The following is an 18,603-nucleotide window of genomic DNA, read 5'->3' as shown; positions in this document are numbered from 1 at the left end:
TAGAAAAATCTGGATAATCAGAGTTTGAAGCCTGATAATTTAAGCTATTTAGGTGACAAGTAAACCCAGAAATAATGTTGAAAATATGAGAAAAAGTAGAAAATAGTTGAATCCAGTTATCACAAAGTGGTCTGGTGTTATTTGCCACAAAAATTCCAGGAAAATATTGCCCAGGAGCACACGTGCCCCAGGCAGTGCTGGGTGGACAGCTAGGTAATCGCAGGGGAGTAGTGCTGGTTATTTCATTCCCCTGTCAGGTGTGAGGTGCCTTGTCTCTATGAAAGGTGCTGTTTTGCTTTGTATCGGTAAAGAACTTAGGTAATACAAAACATTAAGAAATTCATTTGCTTCTGTTTTAAATTTTATGGTAGTTCTTGATAGTTCAATAATGCTAATCACAATAATAAAGTATTTCTGTTGTTCCCAAAATACAGCAATTTAACTATTTTTATGGTATTGAATATGTGAGATGGCTTGACTGATGTTTTTCTGGTTTGCCCATCAGTTGGCCTGTTCTAGAACAGTTACTACTGTAATGCTGAATACGTTTTATGTACTGCTAGAAGCTGGAGTGACAGATCAGACAATATGAGGAATTAATTCAATAGGGAAATCCATTTTTTCCTGTTTTAATATCTTGGTTTTTTTTATAATGTGTAAGGGTAAAGCAATGTTACCTAAATTTGGAAAACAGACAGCATGTGAGCTATTTGTTATAATTTGTTATGTTGATTCTTAGCATGTTCCGAATGGGAAGTCTAGCTATTCTTGCTGGAGAGCTGTGCTGTAACTCCAGCTCTAGTTTTGCAAATGCAATTTATACAAGATAGTCAGGTATTATAATTTTGACGCTTTGCTATATTTGTAGACCGTGTGCTAACAAATACGAGCAGTTTGCATCAAAAAAGATCTGTATGAGCTGTGAACGCCATTGTACTGCTAGTCAGGAGAGGATAGCCCATATGTTTGGTAGTTATTTCAGTAATGTAATAATTGTGGCTCTTGGTGTGTGGGTAGATGTGTTTGGTTTGCATTAATTTTGATCTGAAGTGGGTCAAAATGCAGGCGCTCCATCATGACTGTGGATGGCCATGAGATTCCTCCTGGTGGTGAAGCTGGGGCTGCTCCAACTTTGGGGCCCTGATGTCTGTGAGCCTCATCTTTTGCCTGTGAAGCTGACAAACGCGGTGGTGCCTGACTTGACCTGCTCCCTGGCTTTTTGTCGGGTCGTGGCACGGAGGAGGCTGCTTTCGTGCACGGTTCAGTGTGGTAAGCTGGCCAAACAGCCCATCCCTCTGCCTTGAAGCCGTTCCTGAGGGCTTGCTCCACCATCCCAAGCCCTGAGCTTGTGCCAGGGTGTCAATCTGCTGCTCGATTCGCTGTCCCGGCAGCCTTGTGCTTAAGCGCACTGATGTGCGCATGTGGGAAACATTCACCTTCCGCGAGTGGAGGTGGCATATAAATAACTATTTCTAAATGTAGTGTGATGCAGTGTCACTTCTGATACTCTACAGAGGCTGGCATCACAGGGAGGTCAGCTGTGCTGTGGTTTCTAGAAGAGGAATTCCAATGGGGCAGTATGTCTTTCATTACCAGCTAGTAGTGTAATCTAGCTGAAAGTACAGAACTGCCTGCGACCATTTGAAGAGTGAAATTAATAATGTGAAATATGGAAAGTAGAGGGAGAATAAATTAGCTAATATTTTTTGCAACATGTATTAGAAAATGTAACATCTTTGAAACAGAAGATCATCAGGTGTTAGAAGAACAGTACAACCTTCGTGGTGTTTGACGTTTACTGAAATAAATCTCAAGAGTTAATCCAGCATTTCTAGGGTTTTGACTAGTGATAAAATAGGATTGCAAACCAGGCTAGCTCAAAAACCCACCCAAACTGGTTTCAGTAATGCTGTTAATTTAAGGCAGTACAATGGGGCAGTTTCCTAGTGGGCTGCTTGACATATGGCTTTATATTCTGAAAACGATGCAATATAGCGATGCTAGTGTTGTCACCAAAACTTCCAAGCCGCCCTATCCCTCTTCTGCAGCTGATGCTTTTCCGTAATTCTGTTGCATGTTTTTCATTACTGTGCTTCTTCCCTCCACATCACAAATGCAAGATGCTTTTCCAATGTTTGTCAGTACTGAGTTTCCAGCTGGATGTTTAAGGTCAAAGTTCTTCACGTTCTGGTGAGTAATAAAGATTCAGAGCTGGGATCGGGGTGACGAGCACTTTTGCTAAGCAAGGCAGGAGTTAGGGTAGCAGCAGAGGGGTAAAAATAAAAAAAGTAAAAAAAAAAAAATCACAGGAAGTGTCAGTAAGGGAAGGTCTTGTGACAGGTTGCACACAGGGTTAGGCTTAAGTGTATCCCATATTCATGAGAAATCCTTTTTGAAGAAGTGGGGCTAAAAATGTGGTCTGTGATCCTCTGGGCTGTTTGTACCCCTACAACCTTCTTAGTTATGGGAGATAGTGGCACAATTCCTGATGTGAATGCACTTATAAGGCACTTTTACACTGTTATGAGTATAGCTAATCCTCTTTCATGGGGGGATAACTCTACTGCAATAAACCAACCTTGTATTTGTTAAGTAAGTTATTATTTCTGTGCAGAGAGAAGCCTGAGCCTATAAATAATAAGTCAGAATTCATAAAGGGGACACCTGTGAACTTCTTGTTTCTGTATACTTGCATTGTGGCTGTAATTGCATTACAATATACTTTAAAGCTTCTAATTTTAATTTTATATTCTTGGTATTTTAAAGAGAAAATAGAAGACTCCATAGGTAGGATTAAGAAGCTGAGCAAGTTTTCTTAGTGCAGCTTCATAGGTTTCAAATAAGCAACACCAGCCAGTCAACCAAACAAAATCCCCCAGTATTGAAATTTAAAAAAAATATTGGAGACCTTTTAGGCAATTAAGAAAGCTGAACGCTCTCACATTGCTAAGACAGTACCGAATGTATTAGCAAAATGTAAATCAATAAATAATTTAAGTATAGGGTTTGTTATTCCACAGTTATTGCATTAAAATGGAAACCACCGAATGTGCCCTGTCTCAGAAAAAAAATAGGCAAAGTTAACTTGCTGTTTCCTTTTCCTTATTCCTTATTGCAGTCAGATATTTTTTTTGTGTGTTTTTTTTTTTTAATACCTCTGGAAATGACTGTGTTAAAACAATTTGTGTCTTCAGTCCAAGGCTAAGGGTGGAAGTCTAACCCCCAAAATGTTTTTAGTGGATGAGGGAAACAAGGGGTCTGGAGCAGAGGCTGAGCTGTAGCTCTGCCCAGCCAACCCCCGCATTTTGCAAAGGGTTAATGGCCTCAGTAACACAATAGGATGTTGGTTGTTTTTTAACACATTCAGCCATATTAACTTATTTTCTGTTGTCGGGTTGTTTGTGTTGTTTTTTATTTGTTTACTCTTGTTTGTTTGAACTAATCACCACTTAAGTAAAAGTCTCTTTGCCTTGCCCTGCCTCCTCTTCATGAAGCATTTAGCCATGGTGACCAGTCAGGCATAAAAACGTGCTTATCTGCAAATGAATGGCAGCTCTTTGCTTCATTAAAGCCTCTTTCTCTTTTGGCACTCGCATTGTGACCCTTTGATATTAATTCAAAGGGCAATTAAAGAATGCGGCCCATCTTTGAAGTAAAGCATTCAGGGCAAGGAATGGGATGAACCTGGGACTCTGATGGACTGTGCGTATTCAACAGGCCTTTTCAAGGCAGTTTGAAGTGACTCAAAGAAAATGGGCAGGAGAAGGTCAAAGAGAAAAAAGGGGCTAAAGAAACAGTCTGTATTTGTTCGAAGTATTAGCCAAGCAAACTGCAAATAGCAACAAAATGAAACAGTTAATAGAGCAGCCAGACAGAGGCATGTCAATCACTTAACTTGAACAGCATTGGACTAACCAAGGCTTCAGTCCACTGTGTTATCTAATTATCTTGGGAAAGCCAGTAGCTGGAAGTAATAGTATTGTATTTCTTTCTGCTTACTGCTCAGAAAAGGTGATAAATACTCACTGCTTCATAATTATTCAACATATATACATAAAGAGTGGTGGGTTGGTGGATTGTAGGCAAGCTGCTAGTAGAAAACCAACAAAAAACCCTTCGCGATTAACCTGAGATGCAGAATGTGAGCATTAGCATGTTTAAAACTCGTGTAAAGGTTTGCATATGGAGTAAGCGAAGGCACGCATGGTTTCCTCTGGAACAAACCTTAAAGACAAACACATTTACGAACCTAGGAGAGTCGTTTTCGCTCTCTTTCCTCCAGATACAGTTTTAAACCACATATAATGTTAAGGGTCAGACTTTAAACCACAATAAACAATGAGATCAAGAGCCGGGCTGCAACTCTCCTTGCTTAACATATGCTGTTGTACCTAAGCGTTGAGGCACACATGGTATGAGATTCCTGCTTTATTTTGGCCTAACAGGGTAAATTAAGGACAAAGTTTCAGATCTGCCTCACAATTTTCTTTGTATTGTTGGTTAGATTATCCCCATGGGGCTTAATTTTCCACTGGCCTGAATTTACACATACAAAACAAATACATGATTTTATTTGCACAAATGGATGTGCCCATAGACAGGCATATTTTAAGTCTTGCCATAAGAAAAGGTTCCCAAGTTTATCTTCCTAGTTGCACTAAATTGTCGCTGTTATTGAAACAAGGAGATAACAGTGAATTTCTGATGTGAGAGAAGTGCTCTAGTCTTGATCTAGCTGATGCAGAGAATTGTATAATAACAGATGCATGAGCAGAAGCGTGGCAAGAACCATCTTGAAACGCATGAAGTTTTACATTATTTAACTACTTGTATATTTTTTTAAAATGCCTAACGGATTTTAGTTGGAAAGGGCGCCTGTTGCTTTGTATGGGCAAAATCTGCCGAAAGGCTTTGCATTGGTTTGAGCGTGATGCTGCGATCACCTTTGCATAAAAGTAACTAGTCTTCAGCGCGATCCTGTCTGGTGGAATCCTACTGGCGTTAATAAGCCCTAAGCCGTATAACAAGATTGGGTGGTACTCTTGGATTTATTGGTATAACATGGTAGGGAATTTGTAGCAAAAAATGCTCTACACACATGAAATGGACAATATACAATATGACTTAACGCATGTTAGAAAAAATACTTCATCAACAGCTGGTAATGGTTTACTGTGGGGGAGAAGGAAGAAATCATTTTTTGTTGCTGTTGTTGAGAAAACAAAAGCACTGGCACAGTCAAAAATCACTTTTGTTGAGATCTTGCATGCTAAATTTTAACCAGAGGGACTTTTTTTTTTTTTTTTCCTGGCTACACTGCACCCTCCTTTGAACTCCAGTGTAACAAATAACCTAAAAGAGTATTATTCAGTGTGGTTGTGCTTGTATGGAGGGTTCTGCCATCACACAAGAAGAAATACCAACTTTTCTTTTATAGTGGCCACTGTATTCTTTTTAAAGGAGAAGAAGAGAAGAGGAATTCCTGTATACGTCAGGCATAGCATAGTTTCAAAGCTACATATTAATAGAAAAAATGGCATTATGCGAACACTTCACTGTCTAAGAATTCCAGCTGGAATAACTGTATGGAACCAATGATCTCTTTCTTTTGTATGGGTCTCTCCTGGTGTCCATAGGGTTTTATCTATAGTCCACTGGAATTAAATCCATAGATTTATTTTGATGGGTTTTAAAAGGTTCTCCCCTTACAGGAGAACTTTATTAATATTAATGCTTGGTGAGGATAAGGCTTTATAAGGACCCCTTTGAATATATCAAGACTGATAGTGTCATTGCATCAGCTGAAAATAGAGAGGATTTCTAGAAGGAGGGTAGAGCTTTAGCTGGTGCAAGCTGCGCTGTCCCTGTCCCAGCTGGACTTCAACCAGGATGCATGGCAGGTAAAGTCCTGTTTGGTGTAGTTATCTAGCTGGTTTGATTTCATGGTCTCTCTCCTTTGATTTTTAAGCTGCTTCCAAATATTATCTAAACTTCTTTCTTCTGCTGCAGATGGGGAGTGCTCTGTTCTAACCTTCTAAGGGTAGTGGTATTTGCCTGGAGCAAGGAAGGTTAGTGCATCTCCCAGAGGTTTGTTCATGCTGCTGTTGGGTAGCATACCAGTTTAGTAGGCTCTGATAATCTAAAAGTTGGAGCGCAGGACTGGAAAAGGAAGTGCTAGTCTTCATGTGGTGCATAGAACAAAGAAAGGATGGCTGGACTGAGTCAGCTGAGCTGGGAAAAGAAAATGGAAAGCATTAAAGTCCCCTGGTGTGTATTAGCTATTATTTGAATATACAATAAACAACTTGGGATTTGAATACCCTGTTCTGGGGAAACCTGGAGTCAGGCTACCTGCTCCAGTGCCCCAGTCTCAGTCCCACGAGCTTTGGGGAGCTTTGCTTCCTCCTTAGATACTGGTTTCAAACCAAGTGAGCCCCAGCTGTAGAGTGCATCAGCGGGACAGATGCTGCCTGCCAGGGCCTCGCTTGGAGCAGGTTTTCTTTCCTTGCTGCAGTTGCCTCTACTCCTGGTTTAGACCTACAGAAGTCTGTCTGGTTGCCTGATCCAGGGGAGCCATCAGGCCCAAAGCCATAAAAAGACTAGCCCCCCCCGCCCCCCCCCCCCCTTGTTTGGGGTGCATTCTGTTCTGGAAACAGGAAAGAGAATTTTAGGTCTTTTCAGACATGCATAGGGATTGCTTAAAAAAAAAACCCAAAACACACCAACCCTTGATGACTGCTGTTTGCCTGGTAGGGTTTCCTAGATGCTGTGCATGTGACAGTCCCTGGTGTCCCTGGGGTGAGTGTGCCTCGAGGCTGGAGGCTGCCCTGGGCTGCTCCTGCATGTCAGCCAGGGGACCTGAGAGGTGGGGTACGTTCTCGGTCATACCTCTCAGGGGGAAGTGGGATGCTTGGAAGCACAACGTTTTTCATGTGGCTGTTCTACCACCCCAAACTGGAATCTCATTCACCCACAGCAGCAAGAAGTGGGACCTGAGCATGCCTTCTCTTGAACTGGCTCTTGCCTGTCCTTGTTGGAGCAATTGCCTGATGTGCCCCTGCCTTTTGGTTTCTTCAGTATTGGTTGGTGGTGTGTGGATTTGTTTTTTAAATGCAAAACTTAATTTTTAACTGTATTTTCTTGGAGCTTTTAGGAAATATTTTTGTCTAGCGAGAAAACAGAGCAGCTCTAAGAATCTAATGTTATAATTGCTGAGGCTGTACTGCATTTTATGAACAAAAATGAAGGCTAGTTGCTTCGTTTTGCTAAACCCCCTCATTTGCCATGTCCCAGTGCTGCTTCTTGAGACTGGAGGCCTCTTATTTGTTGGTGTTCCTTACCAGACGCTGATTGCTATAATGCTTTGTGTGCAACATACACTTGATACATCATCTAAGCACTGGAAAGCGTTCGTTCTCTTTGTGCGATCTCTCAGTCCTGATGTAAAACAGGCAGAAGTGCAGCAATTCCTGCCATAATGTAACATGATTCCAGGAATGAGAAATTTCCATCTCTGAACGTACCAGGAAGCAGCAGTGTGCCTCAGCTGGTGGGGATGGGCTGGCGGCGGGCTTCTCGCCCTCTCCTTTAATACGCAGTATGAGTATGTGGCTGCTAAAACAGATGGTACCGAGTGTAGGAATATATGTACATATAAATATATGGGAATATAAAGGTATCTACTTCTTTTGTGTAGACACAGAAATTTCTTTTTTCAAGAATTTAAGTCTGAAAATGTCAAACGTTGCCTAGAAACTGGCAGCGAGTGCCTCGGCCGAGGGGCTGGATCCTGCTGATGTGGGAATTGATGGAAGTTTTGCCATCGCCTTTTATGGCTGCAGGACTGCATCTGCATCATGCTTGCTGCAAATTCACGTGAAAAAAAGTTGTGAAGCTGCAGAAACACACAGATAAATCTGAAAAGCAGTGCACAAAAGGAGGCTTTTTAGACTATATTATTGTTCACAGGGCGCTTTTTTGAAATGCCAAAGCACTTGAGTATTACTGGGATTTTTACAAAGCTTGAAAACAAAGGATGAAGCTCTAAAGGAATATCTTTAGGTATTTTTTTTTCTTTCGTAATCTGGAAAACGACTATATGAAATAAGCATCCATTATACCCAAATTTAAATAAGAACAAGTTAAAAAGAGAGGAGAAATGCTTAATAAAACATGACCAAAATTAATTATTACTAGAAAATAAGTTTTTTCCACTTGCAAACAATTGACAGGGTTTAGGAATCAAGTCTGGGGTCAAAGGGTCTTGATGGCCAAGTCAAAGGGCACCTAGAGATGTATATTAATGCATGTCAGCTGCTAGATCCTAGAGTCAAGCAGTAGTTCATAAAAGAAACAAGGCATCTTAAGAAGAAGTGTTATTAGCAAACATCAGGTCAAAGTTTATCTTTGGGTCAGCGTGTACTGGAGGGTCACCCATTCATGCTCCTAACACAGGCGTTATCCTTAAAGCTGCCTCGGTGCAAGGTGTTAAAGGAAAATAGATATCTGAGGTTTTAACTGGGGAAACTTGACAGTTTATCAGAACATTTTGCAAGACTGAGACTTAAATTGAGGCATCCTTAATGGAGCAAAGGAAAGTGGGGATTGTATTTAAATTACTTTTGGTTTATTTGATTTTTTTCTTTATTTTAGTTTTTGATTTTTGAAAAAAGGTACATACAGGATTCTCCTCAATGTCTTTGCATTCTTTCCTAAATCCATAAAGCTGATGCTATAAGGGACAGATATGGCTTTCTTTTGAAAGAACCAGTATAGCCAACGTCAAACCCTTTGATGTGGAGGTATTGTAAATCTTTCCACGTGATTCTTCCTGGAAGCCATGCATTTCCTAAGAAGCGTGTTGACCAGTTCATCCCATTTACAACGCTACTTCTGCAGTTCTGCTTTCTCCTCTTCCCACCGCCTTGGGTGTGGGAACCCCGGCGCCCAGGGCAGTCGCGGCCGGGGGCGCTCTGCCACTCAGACCTGGAGGAATGCTCCCGCTGTGCCGGAGCACACAAAGGCTGCCTACTTGCTTTGACAAGCCCATGCTGCAGAAAATCCTTGCAATCTTTTGTGCTTCGTGGTGTTGACTTATTTTAGTTCCACGCTAAGATGCTCCCCATTGAAACAAGCAAAAAAAAAAAAAAAAAAGAAAAAAAAGAAAAAAGTGGAATACGGTTCTTTTAAATACTGTTATTCTGATGCCTTCAGGAGGCACTTTGCCTGACTTTCTGAAGAGATTGGTTTGAACGGTGCAATTTTGGTTATGCTTTGGAGGGGAAGAGGAGAGCATAGTTGTAGGAATAATAAATATGACTGTTCACTAAAGCCGATTATGTTTGCATTGAATGGCTATTAAAATATAATGTGCAATGATAACTGGGTATTTCTGAGAACCGATGTGACAAGAAGTGACAGAAAAGAGATTATCTGTTAGATTTTCACTTGTCTAGTGTGAATATTGCGGCCCTGAATTGTGCCTGAATTGTGCATTTAGTACATAACACTGTGCACTAGTGTCCTAAATTCCAGAAACGTCAATTAGCATAGCGGCAAACCTTGGTGTGCTCATAATGGTAATGTGTTTGCTGCTCTTCAGTGGAGTTATACCAGCACAGTTCCAACCTTTTAATTAAATCTTTTGGGAAATATTTCTGAAGTTTGTGTTGGTAAAATATATGAGGAAAGTCATAAGAAAAAAGCTTGAGCTGTAACAGAGAAACTTCAGTGTTTTTTTAGACAAAATACATTTCCCGTTGGGTCCTGGCAGTTGAACAAACCAGACTTTCCTTGGGAGTGCATCATATTTGCTAGGAGAAATTTCCTGACTCCAGCTGGAATTCCTGCTTACAAGTTGGGGGACAAAGTGTCTGCCCTGTGTGCTGTGAGCAGGGCAGCTCTGTGTCTCAAAGGAGGGGTGTGTTTTTCTAGCACTGAGGGAAAAGCTGTAACCAGACCTCTCTGGGTCCTCTCAGAGTTCCTCCACTTCATCTGTGTAGCTACTATCTACAGGGCATTAGAACGCTTGCTTGGAGTGTGGGAAAGCCTAGTTCAGATGCTTGGGGCTTATTTGAGCATGTGTGTGTAGGACTGTTGCGGGTTTTGTTTGTGTCTTGATCTGCTTGGTTAGGTGTTTTGTTTTAAGCATTTATAAAACTTTTTAGAAGAGTGGAAGTGCAGATGGGGCTACTGGTATCAGAGACTGTCCGGTGCACAGCTGGTCTCCACTCTAAAGCATCCTGACTGAGAGCCCTGACCACATGCCTCTCCCTCTGGAGACAGATGATTCCCTCTCTCTTTCCATTTTTCATGAAAGACTTTAACAAGATTCTGTTTTTCTGCTAGCACAGAATGGGGGAGGCAGGGGGAGAAACCTTGGAAGGAGAAACGTGAAACGAGAAGGGCAAATATTCCCTTCCTCACCAAGTTGCAGCCATGGTCTGAAAGCATGAAATGACATCAATTAGAAACATACCCAAATGGCAGAGCAGCCGAACCTTTGCTGGTATAATCTGTCATGGCTCCACTGAAGTTAATTTGAAAGTCTGTCTGTTCCTAAATAGGTGCAAAGGCCTTCCAATGAATTGTGTGTTACCATAGGAAATCATATTAAAGGGAATGGCATTTTAGGAGTCTGTAAGTCGTTGCTTTTAATGGTAGGTGCATTGAGTTGGATATAAACACTCAAAAGGGTTTGCAGGAATGGCTTTAACTTTGTGAGAATACCTGTACTGCTAAACTGTGAATTTAAGTCCTGTAAAATACTTTGCACTAGAGCCTGTTGCTGATGGAGCTCTGCTAATTAACATGAGCTGAGTGCTCACCCTACGTGATGGGAACAGGCTCCTGAAACAGTGCTGTACATGGGGTGCAAAATTCAGAAAGCCAAAAGTTTGTTCGATGTGTTGGTGGACTCGGGGGCTGAGGAGGAGGGTGGGAATCTTGCTTCCTTCAGCAGCTCAGCAGGATTAAATATATTTCTAAATCTTTCTCCCTAATTCTTGTTGCAAAAATTAACCAAATAAGACCTTGGATTTATCAGAAAAGAATTAGGAGCTTATCTTGCTCCTAATGAAGCTGATGGCAACATTAGTTTACTGCAAGATGATGCCCACTAACATAATAAACAATTACTTTAAAAGAGGAAAACAACTGAATGCCAATTAAGACAAGCATCAGAATGACAATGTTCCATTTTTCCACTGTACAGAGAATTATTTGTGGCCAAAGGATTACTTTTGAAATTGTTTTGAATTCTGCCCTTTTAATTTATTAAATGAATCCTTCTTAGGAACTTGATTGCTAATTCACTTTAATTTAAAAAAGCCCCACTGTCTTCTTTGGATGTAGGCAGAGCCCTCAGGGGTCCATAAAACTGTCAATATGGCTGTTAATTTGGGTTTTCTTTTTTCCTTATGGCTTAAAGCCTAATTGTGAGAGCTGGGAAGATGCCATGGTTTTGGTTTGCAGGGACTCAAACATTGTCTTATGGGTTTCAGATCCCTTCAGAAGTCATAGGAACCCTCCTGCTGCTGCTGACATGTCAAGTTGGAAAAGCTGCAAAAATCTGGGGAGGAACAGGGGTTTGCTGAAAGTGAGTCCCACCTGGTTTTCATGCTGGAATTGGAGATGGACAAGAACCAAGTGCCTTAGTCTAAATGTCCCTCAGCTTTGGGTGGGTCTGGATCCAGATCAGGATCTGAACTTTTTGTGCCTCAGGCTTGTCTCTAATTGAATCCATGCAAAACCACACATTTCACATGACTTTGATGCAAAACCATAAATCGACCCATTTTTTATTCAAAACGAAGTCCAGGCTTGCTTAGAAAGATCACAAAACTTCTTCTGAACCTTGATGTCCCAGGTGGGTAATGAAAATTCAAGTCTCCAATGTAATAATGCTCCTGGAGGGAACGATGCTTGTTTTTGTCATTCTAAGTAAATGACTGTTCTGAGACAGGCAACGACATCCCACTGGCTGTGAGTTGGTCAGATGATGGTCTAGACTCTTCCTCACACAGACACTGATTTTAATTATTTTTCTTGGGTTAGATCTTGATCAAATATCTCAATGGCAGTTATATTGGTTTTGTGCCTTATAGAACAATATAGGAAAGATTCTGAGTGAAGTGGTGTTGAAAAAGCAAGACAAAGATCACCATGGAAGCTTGAATGAGGTTCTGTTTTGACTGAACCACTTTTGAAAACTTTTTTTCCTGAGCAATCAAATTAGAGGGGGGGACACCCCCCCCCACCCCCCCAACGACAACAACCTGGATATTTGATTTTTACAAAACAATTCTGATGTTTGAAGGAAGCTTTCAAAACAGTGCAAGGATTTTAGCAATACAAATTCTGGTACCTTAGCAGAACAGCATGACTGTTATTGATTTTAACGACAGATGCAAGTTATTCTTTGAAGATTGCAATCTGAGCATTCACTGTGAAGTTATCCACCGCACGTATTGGTTAATCCATTTATATATGATGATGTATGTTAGAATTAAGTGAATGTTGACCATAGCACAGCCTGGGTCAAAGTTTGTTTGTAAGGTATTATTTAGTAACTGCTCTTAGACCTTAGACTGCAATTTGAAGTGTAACTGGAGTGTCTGAATAAGGTAATTGTCACTGAAAACGTCAGAAATGTTTCCAGGCCATCTGTTGCTCAGCCGCTTGTTGTTATTTGTATTGCTATGGTAAACAGGAGCCCTGCTCATGGACTACTGCTGTGCTGGGAGCTGTACCAACACAGATCTCGAGATGTCCCTGTGAAAAAGACCTAATGATGTGAGCATATGATGGTGCACAAACACGTTTAGACTTCAAAGCAGAGATGGAGGCTCTTGAGCTCAATGGTGAACAGTGGTCTCAGCCCACTGATACCCAAACTGCAGCAGAGATGTTGGTAAGCTGTAGCAGCAGTGAAGCCTCTCTGTTTATTCCTGTCTAATTTGATGTCCATTGTGACAACAAATGTTCTAGGCTTCTGCTGTGAGCCGAAAGGCACAATATTACCAGGGACAGAGAAACACTGATTACTTGGCAAACAGTAGATGAAGGCAAATACAGTTTGGAATAGGGAGTGTGGTTTCCAGTCATGAGTGCATGCTCATTTGTGGAAGATGTTTTGGGCAGAAACAGTGTAATGTATCGTGGTGAGTTACTTGGAGTTTGTATGCAGCTGAAAGCTTTGTTTCAGGTATGAGGGTAGTGTCACACAACTCGGTTGGCTACTGTTTTCAGTGGTGAGGCTACCGGGGAGCTGCAGGTAGAGAGCATTGCCTTCAGGAGCTGCAGGCCAAGCTCTGCAGTCCTTTTCTTGATGAAAGAGGAGACTTTGTTTATATTTATATGGTGCTTAGGGAAGTGGTTTAGTGGTGGACTTGGCAGTGTCAGGTTTATGGTTGGACTCTGATCTTAAGGGTCTTTTCCAACCTGAACGATTCTGTGAAATATGGCCCTCGCAGAGTAGCTCTCTTGAATTTACTTCTGTGGCTTGTGATCCCCTCGGGTAGCGTTAAACCTGGACCCTGGGTCTCCTTACACAGCTTCTTTAACAATAAAAAGGAAGCCACTTAGAAAGCTGCAAAGAGCTCATTTCTCAGTTGATCTCTGTTTTCCTTTGCCGGCACAGGAGGCTGGCTGGGAGCATGCAGCTTTTCTTCTTTTCTGTCTCTCTGCTATTGTGCAGATTTCACTCTGGCAGGCTTCCCCGTGCTCATCTGGGGCATCTGTCAGGCTCTAGCGTCGGGTTCTGTCCGGCTGGGTTGCAGGCCAAGTTTTGACTTCCTAATCTGTATTTAACACTTTGATGTAGCTTTCAGCAGGATTTGACCCAAAGCAGACAGAGAATTGTACCTCCATAGGGTGTGAATTGAGGGGAAAAAATATCATTTTAAAAATTTGCTGTCAAACAACAAAAAGGTACATAATTTTTGCTGAAATTCAGTGGATGTTGAATATTTGTCTTTTTCTAAACTTCCTAGAAAATACATACTGCTTGTCTGCATAGATCAGGGGAGGCAGGCTGTGTGTTAGTGACTGCACTTCTTCCAGTACACATCATGGGGTATTTCTATTTTAGACTGGACTTACAAGGTGAGATAGGGCTCAGGCAGCCAAACCCAAGCTCCCGTTTTAGGACCTGTTACGGTTTCATACAGTGGCAGGCAAATGCCAAGCACCCTGGCGCTGTGAGGAGTCTGCTTTCAAGAAACCCTCTTGCTTTTGAATGTGTTACGGTATTAGGAGGATTTCATTGTTTTTGGGAGAAATTAGAAACAAGGAGAACCATTTTATTTCCACCTAAGAAAACTTTTCTCGTTACACGTTTTACAGGGGAGCTATAGACTGTCACTTGTGGTGTCACTGGGTACCCAGCATCACATGTATGAGTTTGCAGGCTGTGGTGATCCTAGTTGTGTGCAAGTGGAACAAACAGGGACTCGGTTCAGTGGTGCCATAGCACTGGAAGGCAGCATGAACAGGAGCCAGAATTTTTAGATTTATAGTTGACGTAAAGCTTTTCGCAGATCCCCCCCCGCCCTCTTCCCCCCATAATGTTAGGGACCTATGGGAACAGAACCTTTAAATAGATGCTATCAATTATCCCTACAGCCTAACAATTCAAGACAGCTGATTTTAGATATGAAAAGCTGTAACTAAGAAACTAGGCATTTTAACAATTTTTCTGAATTAATAAGTTTGCATTTCAGTAATTTTTTTTCTAGTTTTAAACATTGCAAATCTTTGTGGGACCACTTTCGCTGTTATCTTAGAGAATTTGCCCTATTTCTGGAGGGTAAACCCATCAGTTTTAATGAAAGCATTGATTTTTCAGTGTGTAAGAGATCATCTAACAATGAACTCCTCTTCATGCACAAAAAAAAAAAAGCACAGGCTGTTTCACTGGGTTCCTATCTAGGTAAAAGGAACTAAATTAAAGGTCATCTACCTTGTGTCTTCTGTACATGGAAATTCCTGATACCTGTGGGTGATTGAGGGCTACATCCGAACCTAGAGGCTAGATCCAAAGACCACTGAAATGATGAGTATATTTTGGCTGTGGCAAGGATCTGCATGTCGATGATAGTGTGCGTAGCATATTCTGTGCTCCTTAAGTGTCTGGAAGCTGGGACAGCAAAAAATATAACTCCTCCAATTCATGGTAGGAAAGGTTTGGTTTGAGAGTGCATAATAATCTGTCAGATGTTTTTTCTCTACCAGGTGTGTCAGCAAGTGCAGTACTGCAGAGTTCTGAAATATTTTGGCATCCCATAACACCTTGCATTGTGCAAGAGTGCAGAGAAGTAAGCTCCATTTAGAAACAGTAAGGGAGGGTGAGGTGGCATGAGAATGGAAAATCATGGAAAATAACCAGGAGGAGAAGTTGGTGGGAAATGGCGATCTGGTACCTTGGGTTTAACGTCTTGGGTGTTGGACCCAGAGGGCTGTAATTGCAGGTGGGGTGCAGGAGACAGCCCGCATGCTGGAGGTGTAATATTGGATCTATACTGCTTCACAGCTGTTAATAGATACAGGGTAGGTTAGCTAAAGGGCCCAAAGCAACCTCAAATCCATGAGACTGTTAGAAACTGAACAAGTATCCAAGCCCCCGTCTAAAATTTTATCCCTTTGCCCGGGCTCTTCAATAGTTTTGTTTATATAAAGGCTTACCTAAAACTTTTGAGGAAAATCCATGGATTTAATATTCCACTGTGTTGCACTGTGGTGGAAGAAGCTGGGAAATGGACAACATATATCATAGCAATTAAAACTCTTCAATTTTAATTACTTATAATAAAAAAAAGAAAAAAGACTAAGCACCCAACCCCACCCCAAAAAAAAACCCTACAAAATGTGTGTGTGTGTAAACTCCAAAACCTTGAAAAGTGGAGCAGTTGGGAGCCACAGGCATTTCACAGACTGTCCTCTTGGGGACTGCCATTGTCCATGGGTTAAATAAAGGCTGGGTAACACTGGTGTAGGCAGTTCTTTAAATGCCTATGGGAATTATATTTTTAAATAGAGTGAAGGTACTTCCCTATCCCCCCAAAATGGAAACAGCCTTATTTGCCGTTTAATTTGCCTGGCTTAATTTGTTTAATTTGCAGCTTTCTGGGAAATGCTTTGCAGTGATTATTTTTTTTTTTTTTTAGAAGTGCATAAAATCATAGTTCCTTTTAAACAGCTACAAAATAAAAAGTACCATGGTTAAGTCTGCTAAAATTAATGTAGTGATGGCGATAGTTAAGCTAACACATTATTATGCCAATTTAAAATAAGTTTTATTAAGTTGTGCTCCATGCACACCGTGGCTTGCATGCTCATCAGCACACATTTAATTCACCATTGTTTTAAATCTCCGTTAATGTCAGACTTATATAAAGGGGCTTGATATCAATTAAAGCTTTATTTAATTTTGATTCCCAAACAAAAATTATTTCAAAATAAATAATATTGTGGGATGGGGGGGTGAAGAAACAAAAGTCAAAATAAGTCTTGTAATGTTAGTGTCCAAGCGAAGCCTACAGGCTATACCAGCAGGCATCCTGCTGCTTCTGTCTTACGTGTGTGGCAGAATAGTTAAGAAAAGCCAGGGTATTTATTTCATAAAATTTGGTGCTGAGTTACTTTTTCAGTTTTGGGGGCTGCTAATAATTCAGATAGGCAGTTATAAATTTATTGTTAGTATCTGTAGAGGTTTCAAAGCAGACAGTGTAAATGTGTGTATGTTTAGTCAAATAATTTTTGACATCTCTACCATTAAGTATTCACCAGCAACCATAATTCTTGTAGGTTTTCAAAAGCATTTATCAGCATCTGTCAACAAGTAGTAAATGAGAGGAAATGTATGGGAATTGCATGTGTCTGTGCTGTAGAGAACGGATCAAGAGTGACTCCCAGCTGGACACATTTTCTGTGCTGTAAAGGTGCTGTGGGGCTGGCTGCAGCCCAGCACGGCACATCAGTCCCTTCTGCCGACTGCTCTGAGGTCGGCTGATGTTGGGCTTTGTCCTGGTTTTCTTATTGGACTGAAGAATTGTGTTTTCCTTGGAATTTGAGCTCCTCGTGTTTCTTTTGAACAGATTGCGAGCTGTATACCTTGCTTCATTATTAGCAAATCATAGTGTTAATCTCTTTATAGCACAGTGTGTGTGCATGGAACTTTTTTTTAATCACCCAAATTTCAGTTTTGAAACCTGCTTAAAAAGTAGAAAATGTCTTGCTTCAATTTCTCATGTCTGTTTAATATCTGTAATATGGCAATGGTATGATCAGGTGGCATCTACGAGTCCTAATAGGTTTTGCGAGGTTCGTTTGCTCACATCTCACCTGAGCAGAGCAGTTCTGAGTTATGTGTAGCTGTCGCACTGAGAGCTCTCAGGTGGCAGCCACCAGGAAGGCAATTACAGGATGATACCAGGAGCTCATTGGCACACAAAGTCCACAGGGCAAGGGACAAGGAGGGTCTGCAGGTGACTGACTCTCGAATGGACTCAAGTTAATTACTGTAACGGCCACCACAGGCACTATAATGAACGAAATAGCATTGTGTACTTCAGGGAGTCTTGTGCACAGAGTGCTGCACCCCCTGTGCTGGCACCCAAGGCAGGGGCTGGGCATGAAAACCCTGTGGGAAGCAACACAAAGGAGTGCTGAGCATCCTACCGCTATCCCATTGTAGGCCCCTTTCATCCCAAATACTGGAACAACCATAAAGGCAGAGACTCTTTGACCAGTGGGACCAGAGGGCTCGGTACCCGATAGGACCAGGTCCCATGACAGAAGATGATGGATTTTGAGGTCAGCACCCCAATTCTTATGTAGTTGTGATGGGAGTGACCTTGAGTTACTAACAATTTTGGCTGGAAAAGAAGTATTTGGCAGGAGTAGGTAGTACCTTGGAAAATCACTCACAGGAAAAATGTCTGGTGAAAAATGTAACCTTTTTTGTTGACTAAAGTCTGGAAAAAAAAAACCCCACAAACACCTCATCACTTTTAGATTTCTTTCACAAAACCGAACAGAGTTAAGTGACTTCTAGAGGAAATGGTGTATTCGGTGACAAAATCCAATATTCTGGGTTTTTTTTTTTTTTTTTTTTTTTTTTTTTTTTTTTTTTAAGGCTGGCAATATTTTGGCCATTCTCAGTCCTGAGAGTGATAAATAGAGATGATCATATAACCCATTTTAGCTCTATAGTAGGTAAAATTGGCTTGAGGGGTGGTCTGGCTGCAGCTGTGGGTTTAAGAAGAGAGGATAGCCTTGATTTCCCATAGAGACTTTGAGGACTAATGTTGACATTGAGATGAAGCTATCTACAACAGTTGCTCTGTCAGTGTTTGTTTTGAATCAAGAATGGTATTCAGGTGCTAGAATTAGTTGAGAGAGAAAATGTATTAAAACATGCTCAATTTTTTTTTACCTTAAGCATCTGTACAGTTTGATTTTTTTCTTCAAAAATGTTTTAGCAATGCTACAAATTGGTCAAAACCCAGTGAAGCAATGCAGAGATGTTTTTGAAAAATGCTTCTAAGTTTTTTCCATATTGTTGTGCCCAATAAGTTTGATCAGCTTGTGTAATATTAGGGGTTT

The 18,603-nt window shown here is 41.1% G+C and overlaps 1 protein-coding gene across 5 annotated transcripts in view; it reads left to right on the top strand.

Moving 5' to 3' along the window:
• PAX3 (paired box 3) overlaps nt 1-18,603 on the top strand; it is a 79,792-nt gene that overhangs the window by 26,190 nt on the left and 34,999 nt on the right. The window lies entirely within an intron of this gene.

The sequence above is a fragment of the Falco cherrug genome, chromosome 11 (genome assembly GCF_023634085.1).
Source record: "Falco cherrug isolate bFalChe1 chromosome 11, bFalChe1.pri, whole genome shotgun sequence".
Lineage (NCBI taxonomy): Eukaryota > Metazoa > Chordata > Aves > Falconiformes > Falconidae > Falco > Falco cherrug.
The sequence above is the reverse complement of the archived record's forward strand: the minus strand, read 5'-3'. Positions and strand labels throughout refer to the sequence as shown.